The sequence below is a fragment of the Rattus norvegicus genome, chromosome 5 (assembly GCF_021556685.1).
Source record: "Rattus norvegicus strain SHRSP/BbbUtx chromosome 5, alternate assembly SHRSP_T2T, whole genome shotgun sequence".
NCBI lineage: Eukaryota > Metazoa > Chordata > Mammalia > Rodentia > Muridae > Rattus > Rattus norvegicus.
In genome coordinates, this window is record NC_141538.1 from 37,831,115 (window position 1) to 37,840,405 (window position 9,291).

Genomic DNA, 9,291 nt, shown 5'->3' on the forward strand with positions numbered 1-9,291 from the left:
TGATAAAAGTATAAGTTTCTCCAGGGAGCCTGAGGTTATCCGGCTTTCGTTACAATCATTAGTGACGTGGCACATGTTTTTATTGTTCTTTCTGTAACATGAACAAATGATTCCTGAGCTTGAACTCACTATTTAACCATGTGGATTGGTAATAGGGGAAAAGGAAACACTTAAAAACCACTCACTGGCCTGGGGAAACCATGGCTTATGCAGGAACGCGCTTGCTGTTCAGATCCCAGAACCTATATAAAAAAGCAAAAGTAGAAGTAAATTACAATAATGCTTGTAAAGGCTACATGGAAACATTATTGCATAAACTTATTTAAAAATATATAACATACACACAAACACACTCACAACACACACACATATATATTATATATGCATATTGTTATGTGATATGGGGTTCTAATATACCCCAAGAATCATAGACTAACTAAAACCCAATGTTAAGCATATGAAACCTCTCTTCAAATTCTTCGTCACAGGTATCCAAGAAATTTCCCCCAAATTTCTATAGGAGATTGCCATAGCCCTCGGTTGCCTCCCAGAAACTGAAAGTAAGCTTGCTGTATACACCACGCACTTAGGATACTTGGAAAAACAGAGCTGGAAGTAACCTAGAAGCTTTTCACTGAGAATTGGCTCACAGTATTAGAATTTGGCATACCTACCAAGGAAAGAAAGCAATGATTGGTTCTACACAGCTAAAACAATTACCATCCAAAACAATTAGTCAAGCCACTACAATTAGTCAGGCAAGGTTTTCTCAACAGTACAATACTGATATTCTTAGGGATGACCAATAGTTATCTAATTGAACTAATATTTCATTCCAAGGAAGGAATTAATGCTATAAACATACCCAAATGTTTGTAGATAAAAAAAGGTATAGACCCCAGAAAAGAACCTACAACTGCTATTTAGAGAAAGGACTGAAGGAGCTGAAGGGGTTTGCATCCCATAGGAAAATCAATATCAACCAACCAGATTCCCCCAGAGCTACCAACCAGACTCACCAAACCTCCAAGGGACTAAACCACCAACCAAAGAGTACACATGGAGGGACTTGCGGCTCCAGCTGCATATGTAGCAGAGGATGGCATTGTCTGGCATCAGTGGGAGGAGAGGCCCTTGGTCCTAGGAAGGCTCGACGCCCCAATGTAGGGTAATGCCAGAGCGGTGAGGCAGGAAGGAGTGGATGGGTTAGTGGGAGAGCAGCCTCATAGAAGCAGGGGGAGGGAGGATGTGATAAGGAGTTTCTGGAGGGGAAACTGGGAAAGGGGATAACAATAGAAATGCAATAAATAAAATATCTAATAAAAGAAAAAACGAGAGAGAGAGAGAGAAGTAACCAGAAAAAAAAAAAAACAACCCAAAACTAAAAGCCCAAAACTACCAACTCCCAAAACAAAAAAACCAAAACAACATCAAACTATAACAAAATAAAAACACACAAAAATACTGTTGCACCCATAACTTCCAAACAAGCTGCTTTTATTATTATCTTGTAATGTTTATTGTTGTCTTTAATTGATTATTTTTCTTAAACAATTTGCTATGAATGTGCTTTCTCCTCCCTCTGCTCCTCATTCTCCCATCCTCACTCACTCCCTTTCTCTGATTATTAAACAGACAGGCTTCTAAGGGATACGAAAAAATAAAATATAATGTAATAATAATTTAAAAACAGCTCAGAATAGGGCAAAGTACACAAGAAGAAAAGAGGCCAAGAGTAGCAATAAGAATCGAATATCAAGTGTTACAGCTTCAGACACGTGGTTGTTAGCACACTCAAGAATTCCAAAAAATGCAACAATGAAAACCTATAAGTGAAAAAAGGGGAAAAAATAAGTAAAAATTTAAAAGGTAAAAGAAAAACCTTCCTCTGAACCCAAATCCCATGTGGGAGAGAGCTGAATTCTCAGAAGTGTGGATAATCCTGAGAGATCAGAGGAGACCACCATTTCTGCTCACATTCCTGGACCAAGAGGAACCTGCTTAGAGCCCTGTGGACATAGGAAACTAGAAGCAGTCAGGGTGAGGATTCTTCCACTTTCACCTGCATCCAGAGCTGAAAGCCAGTCACCAGGAGTACTGACACATCTGAGAGGAGAGGTAAGACCACCACAACCACTCCGGTGGACCCTACTGGAGCCCTCAGGACACACGAACCTAGGAGCAGTCTAGTTTGTACCCACACCCTTAGTTGGCCTGGTCCCACAGGTTTCTGTACCCAGATCCCACTGAAAAAAGTCGGTCTCAAGAAGTGCTGACACCAGGCTAATAGGAGGATCAAGCCACTATCAGAGAAAGCGAGATTGCTTAATAACAGAGACAACCTGTGCAAGAGGCAAGCACAGGAACCTAAGCAACAGACTTCAAGACTACTTGGCATCATCAGAGCCCAGTTCTCCCAACAAAGCAAATATTGGATATCCCAACACACCAGGCCTTCTTAAAAGGGGGAACTAAAGTATTCATAGGAGGAGATATGGAGACAAAGTTTGGAGCAGAGACTGAAGGAATGGCCATTCAGAGCCTGACCCACCTGGAGATCCAGTCCATATACATACAGCTTCAAACCCAGAACCAAGAAGTGTATGCTGATGTCCCACGCGTGACCTCTCGCCAGCAAGAAAACACGCGGGGACATACGGATCCTTGCTACAACCAAACTTTTATTAATCTTAAGGAGAAGCCCTGCGCGCCGGCATGGCGCGGTTTTTATACACCCTAGCGCGGCGCATCCACACCTGATTGGTCGCTTACCCATGATCTCAATAGGCACGCCCCGGAGTGGGCAAAGACCTGGCATGAAGGCACTCTTGCACATGCCCACACAGTTAACTTCCTGAAAGGAAGTCGGCTAGCGCGGCGGAGGCCAGCACCATCTTGTCTAGTTCGGCCTTCCACATGGGGCGCAGTGGAAGCCAGCGCCATCTAGTGGTGGCGAATGTTATTGCGGCCCTCTACATCTCCCCCTTATTATTTTAATTAATAACAGTAAATCATTGTCTAGGCTGGTCTAGGTCCCTGCAGTTACGTCCATCTGCTGTGGCTCCTATCTTAGGTCATTCCTCTATGTCACAGCCTTATCCGTCGAAGGGTAATCCTATCGCCACCGGGCCCCGTGTTTTAGATTGGTCTGTGCATGAGGAAAGTTGCCCGTCTCTGGATACCACAGTGCTGTGTGACAGTAACTGATAATGACCTAGGGAGAACTCTAAAAAGAGGCCAGCCAGAAGGTGAGTTAGTGGGGAGATCATGATAACCCTATCGCATGCAATGAGGAAACCTCAGCGATGTAGAAGGGCTGATCAAAGAATCATTGAGTCTCTCTCATCCCAGTGCAATGGATCCACAGATCCATGGGGTGCAAGAGCAGAGAACTCAGATACCGACTAATTTTTGAAGATAGATAACCAAATTTTAGGGGAGGCCCCTTGTTCAAATGGCTACAAGTGCTTGAGTGATAACGGCCTTGTCATGTTTCTGTTGAGATCTGAGTTTGCAAACCAACCATAGCATGAACACTAATCCACAGCATAGGGCTGCACAAAACAGAGCCACCCCCACCCATTCTTAGAAGTACTAGGAATCCAAATCCAAAGAGGCAGTGTGAGGGCTAGAGGTAGTTTCCGAGGGATCCATCCGGGAGTCATTTCTAGGCGTCAGAATTCTCCGTGTCAGTCGTTCTGGTAGCCAGAATGGGTTGTCTTCTTCCTGTGGGAAAACACAAACCACTCCCCTGGATCTTATTAAAATAGGATCCGGGCCTTTTCAGAGACCAGTCAAAACATCTTTCCATTTTACCATCTCTTTTGGTCTATCAGGCTCTGAATAGTGACGTTTGGCCGCAGTATGGCCTTGGGCATCAAGATTTAAAAAATTAAGGGTGAAGAGTGCCATGGAAACAGCTACTCTTGGTACTGAGGGTAGAGCCTCCTCGACTCCCCCTTTTTGTTTAATTAAATAGGATTTGAGAGTGCGATGGGCACGTTCTACAATGCCCTGTCCCTGAGGATCATACGGGAGACCAGTCAGATGAGTCACCTCCATCTGGTGGCAGAATTGTTGAAATTTTTGAGAAGTATAAGCTGGTCTACTGTCTGTCTTAAGGAGTTTGGGTTTACCCCAAGCGTTCCACGCCTCGAGGCAATGTTGAATTGCATGTGAGGCCTTTTCTCCTGTTAGAGGTGTAGCAAACATAATGCCAGTGCATGTATCAATAGAAACATGCAGATACTGAAGTTTTCCAAAAGAAGGGATATGAGTAACATCCATTTGCCAGACCTGTAGTGGTCGGATTCCTCGTGGCTTAACTCCCACATGTGGTACAGGCAGGAACTGACAACAATTTTGACATTGGGTAACCAACTCCCTAGCTTCTTTTCTAGTCAAAGCAAATCGGTGGCGTAAAGTTTCAGCCGTCACATGAATTGTGAAATTCTTTTGCTACATCTAATTGAGGGGACAAGGCAACTGCAATCACTCTTGTAGCTTTGTCTGCTAGGTCATTTCCGCGGGACATTGGCCCAGGAAGGCCTGAGTAAGCTCTAATATGTGTTATGAATACAGGGGATCTCCTGCTGAGAAGGGTAGATTGAATTTGTTGAAAAATTTGAGCAAGTTTGCTGGAAGGCCTGATTAATCCAGCCACCTCAAGAACCTTGACTGCATTAACCACATAAGAGGAATCTGACACAATGTTAAGCGGGCCTGGGAAGGTCTCAAGGACCTCTAGCACCACTAAACATTCCACAACTTGAGGTGAGGTTTCATTATACTGCTTAGATACTACCTTATCATTGACCACATAAGCACCTATACCAGTTTTTGACCCATCTGTATACACTACAACCCCATCAACAAGTGGTTTCTGAGACATTATGTGTGGGAACACAATGGCTTGGCTTAAAGCAAATTGTAGGATCGGTGGTTTGGATAATGACTATCAATCTGTCCAGCAAAGGAAGTAACTAACACTGCCCAAGCATTTGAGGTAGCAGCTAATGTTTGGACCTGAATGGCTGTATATGGTACTATCAAGGTTTTGGGTTCTTTCCCAAAATGAGTAATAGCTGCCTTCAACCCGCGGAGTGCAAGCTGAGCAACCGCATCGGGATACCAGTCAATAATCTTATCAGGAGATGCACTGGGATGGATCCATGATAAAGGCCCATCCTGCCACAAGACAGCTGTTGGCAGTTGCATAGTTTTGAAAACACACAAATCAAAAAGCTTGGTCTCATCAATGCGCTGCAATTGAGCATCCTGTAAGGCCTTTTCTACAACTTGTAGGGCCTGGTTTGCGGCTGGCGTCAATGCTCTCGGAGAGGAGATATTAGAGTCCCCTTCCAAAATATCAAATAAAGGTTTTAACTCAGCAGAGGAAATCTTTAACAATGGTCTCAGCCAATTTATATCTCCCAATAATTTTTGGAAATCATTTAAGGTATGTAAATGATCTCTGCGAATCTCTAATTTCTGGGGAACTATTTTTTCAGGATAAATGACTGATCCCAGAAATGAGCCAATTTCTGCAATTTGAACCTTTTCTGCAGCGACTTGTAGTCCCCATTGTCCCAATGTTTTGATTAAGATGGGATATGAGGTCTGTAAGGTTGTTAAATCTTTATCACACATTGAAATATCATCCATGTAATGAGCCAGCAACAAAGATGGAAATTGCTTCCTTATAGGTTCAAGGGCTCGTTGCACATATAGTTGGCAAATAGTGGGGCTATTGGCCATGCCTTGAGGCAGGACCTTCCACTGAAATCTCTTATCAGGTTCAAGATGATTAATAGCTGGTATAGTAAATGCAAACCTCTGTCTGTCTTGTGGACACAAGGGGATGGAAAAGAAACAATCCTTAATGTCTATAATTATTATCTTCCATTGCTTAGGTAAGGTGGAGAGTAAGGGTAGGCCTCGTTGGATCGAGCCAAATAAACGCATCTGTACATTAATGGCTCTCAAATCATGGAGAAGTCACCATTTTCCTGATTTTTTCTTTATCACGAAAATAGGAGTATTCCATGGTGAAATGGACGGTTCTAAATGACCAAGCTGTAATTGTTCATTAACCAATTTAGTGGCAGCTTCTAATTTTTCAGAGGATAGATGCCATTGAGGAATCCATTTTGCCTCCTCCGTGAGCCAGGGTATGGGCATAGAACCCTCAATGGCACCTAGGAAAAACCCAGGCCCTGCCTTCCTATATTACCTTCTTGTGGGACCGGTTCTAATTTTCCTTGTTCCTTTTTTCCTAATCCCTTTCCTTCCTCGTAGCCCATTCTCTTCATAATCTCAACAGCTTGTCGAGAGTACACGTTGGTCAATGTCAGACCTAGACCCTGTAAGACATCCCTCCCCCAAATGTTAACAGGAAGAGGGAGGACATAAGGAATAAACCTTCCTGATTGGCCTTCTGGAGCATGCCAGATCAAGGAGCGTGAGCTGATAGTGGGGCTGGCCTCATACCCTAGTCCTTGTAAGGAATGGGATGATTGAGTGACAGGCCATGCCTTAGGCCACCAATTAGAGGAGATAATGTTCTTATCAGCCCCTGTATCTAAAATTCCCGTAAAAGTTTCCCTTCTATCTTCAACTCTAAAGAGGGTCTGGAATTAAGGTCCATCATTAAATAAGCAGAATCAGTCCCAGAAGAGCCAAACTTCGCGGTGCCTCTAGGGACCCCTGAAGAAGGAAAATGATCATGTAAGCTTGGAAGAATAATCAACTGATCAATCCTGTCACCTGAGGAAATGGAAAAAATGCCTTGAGGGCAAGAGCAGAGAACTTGAAGTTCTCCCATGTAATCTTGATCTATTATTCCAGGGTGAACAATAAGTCCCTTTAAGGTTAAGGAGGACCGTCCCATAATAAGGCCGACACTTCCCACGGGTAGGGGGCCTTTGTAGTCAGTGGGGACAGGTTGCACACCCATCAGTGGCATTAATATGAATTGGGTGGTGGAACAGAGGTCCAATCCTGCTGAGCCTCTTGTGGCTCTGCGAACCGTGGTGTCCGTCTGTTGTAAGCTGGAGTCCCATATGTTTTGGGGCCCTGAGACCTGGGGCCCAGATACCCGTTTTTTGGAGTGTTTACACCCCCTTCTGCCTGGGGAGGCCCGGGCTGAATAAGCCTGCCTCTGATATCTTTAACTGAGCGACACTCACTAGCCCAATGACAGCCTTTCCCACACTTAGTACACAGTCCTGGTGCTCTCTTCCTTGTGCAGGCTTGACACTCCTTTTTCAAATGTCCTGGTTTGCCACAGTTATAGCAGACCCTGCGATCACCTGTACCTGAGCACTTTTGGCCCTGTAGGATAGCAGCCTCGAAGCCGGCATTAGTAAGCAGGCCTCCAAGTTCTCGGCAAACTCTCAGCCAGTCCTGTAATCCTTTGCTCTTCCTAGGTGTAATAGCTGCTCTGCATTCCTGTGTGGCTTGCTCATAGACTAACTGTTCCACTAAAGGCATTGCCTGTTCAGGGTCTCCAAAGATCCTGCCTGCTGCCTCTGTCATCCTAGTCACGAAGTCTGAGAATGGCTCCTGGGGGCCTTGTATGATTCTCATTAAGTGTCCCCCGGACTCTCCCTTCTTGGAAAGTGCCATCCACGCCTTAACTGCGGCAGTGGAAATTTGAGCGTATGCTCCCCAGCCATAGTTAGTTTGATTATTGGCATATTGCCCTTGTCCTGTTAGCAGATCAAGCGTCCAGTCTCTCTGATTGCCTTCAGCAATGGCATTGACTTTGGCTTGTGCCTGAGAGGCGTCATACCACAAGGCTTTCCATTCCATATATTGTCCCATATTAGGGAGCGCAGCCCTCACTGTTGTCTGCCAGTCTCCTGGAGTCATGGCCAGAGTGGCAAGCCTTTCGACTTGAGCAATAGTAAAATTGGCACTAACTCCATAATTACGGACCGACTCGGCAAGTTCCTTAATTTGAACATATTCTACTGGTGCGTTAACACGGCCTCCATCGGCGGCCTCAAACACCAGGAATGCCTGCTGTATCTTTTTCTGTTCCTCTTTAGTGAGGAAGGAGTCTGAGTGGAATCTCTCCAGATAAGATGGAGGGGCACTGGGGCTTATAGGCTGTGAAACCGCATGGTTTCCACCTCCTACTTCCTTTTGTTTACCCAAGCTGTTAGCTCATTATTCATCTGGGTAGTATCTTTCTTTTTCACAGCGAGCTGCCTCATCTTCTAAATCCTCTCCCTCAGAGGAGCTAAGCTCGTCTATCTCTGAGCTATCAAGCTCTGAAATCTTTGAATGCTTTACCGGATAAAGACTTCTCCTTTTCACCATTCTGGAAATCAGTCTGGAGGTTCCTCAGAAAATTGGACATTGAACTGCCTGAGGATACAGCTATACCTCTCTTGGGCATATACCCAAAAGATGCCCGAACATATAAAAAAGACACGTGCTCCACTATGTTCATCGCAGCCTTATTTATAATAGCCAGAAGCTGGAAAGAACCCAGATGCCCTTCAACAGAGGAATGGATACAGAAAATGTGGTACATCTACACAGTGGAATATTACTCAGCTGTCAAAAACAATGCCTTTATGAAATTCATAGGCAAATGGTCGGAACTGGAAAATATCATCCTGAGTGAGGTAACCCAATCACAGAAAAACACACATGGTATGCACTCATTGATAAGTGGCTATTAGCCCAAATGCTTGAATTACCCTAGATGCCTAGAACAAATGAAACTCAAGACGGATGATCAAAATGTGAATGCTTCACTCCTTCTTTAAAAGGGGAACAAGAATACCCTTGATAGGGAATAGAGAGGCAAAGATTAAAACGGACACAGAAGGAACACCCATTCAGAGCCTGCCCCACATGTGGCCCATGCATATACAGCCATCCAATTAGACAAGAAGGATGAAGCAAAGAAGTGCAGGCCGACAGGAGCAGGATGTAGATCTCTCCCGAGAGACACAGCCAGAATACAGCAAACACAGAGGCGTATGCCAGCAGCAAACCACTGAATTGAGAATAGGACCCCCGTTGAAGGAATCAGAGAAAGAACTGGGAGAGCTTGAAGGGGCTCGAGACCCCATATGTACAACAATGCCAAGCAAGCAGAGCTTCCAGGGACTAAGCCACTACCTAAAGACTATACATAGGCTGACCCTGGACTCTGACCTCATAGGTAGCAATGAATATCCTAGTAAGAGCACCAGTGGAAGGGGAAGCCCTGGGTCCTGCTAAGACTGAACCCCCAGTGAACTAGATTGTTGGGGGGAGGGCGACAAGGGGGGG

The 9,291-nt window shown here is 44.8% G+C and overlaps 1 pseudogene; it reads right to left on the reverse strand.

The window, feature by feature from the left end:
- Window positions 1-3,761: 3,761 nt before the first annotated feature.
- On the reverse strand, window positions 3,762-8,325 carry Ormdl1-ps2 (ORMDL sphingolipid biosynthesis regulator 1, pseudogene 2; annotated as a pseudogene).
- Window positions 8,326-9,291: the final 966 nt, after the last annotated feature.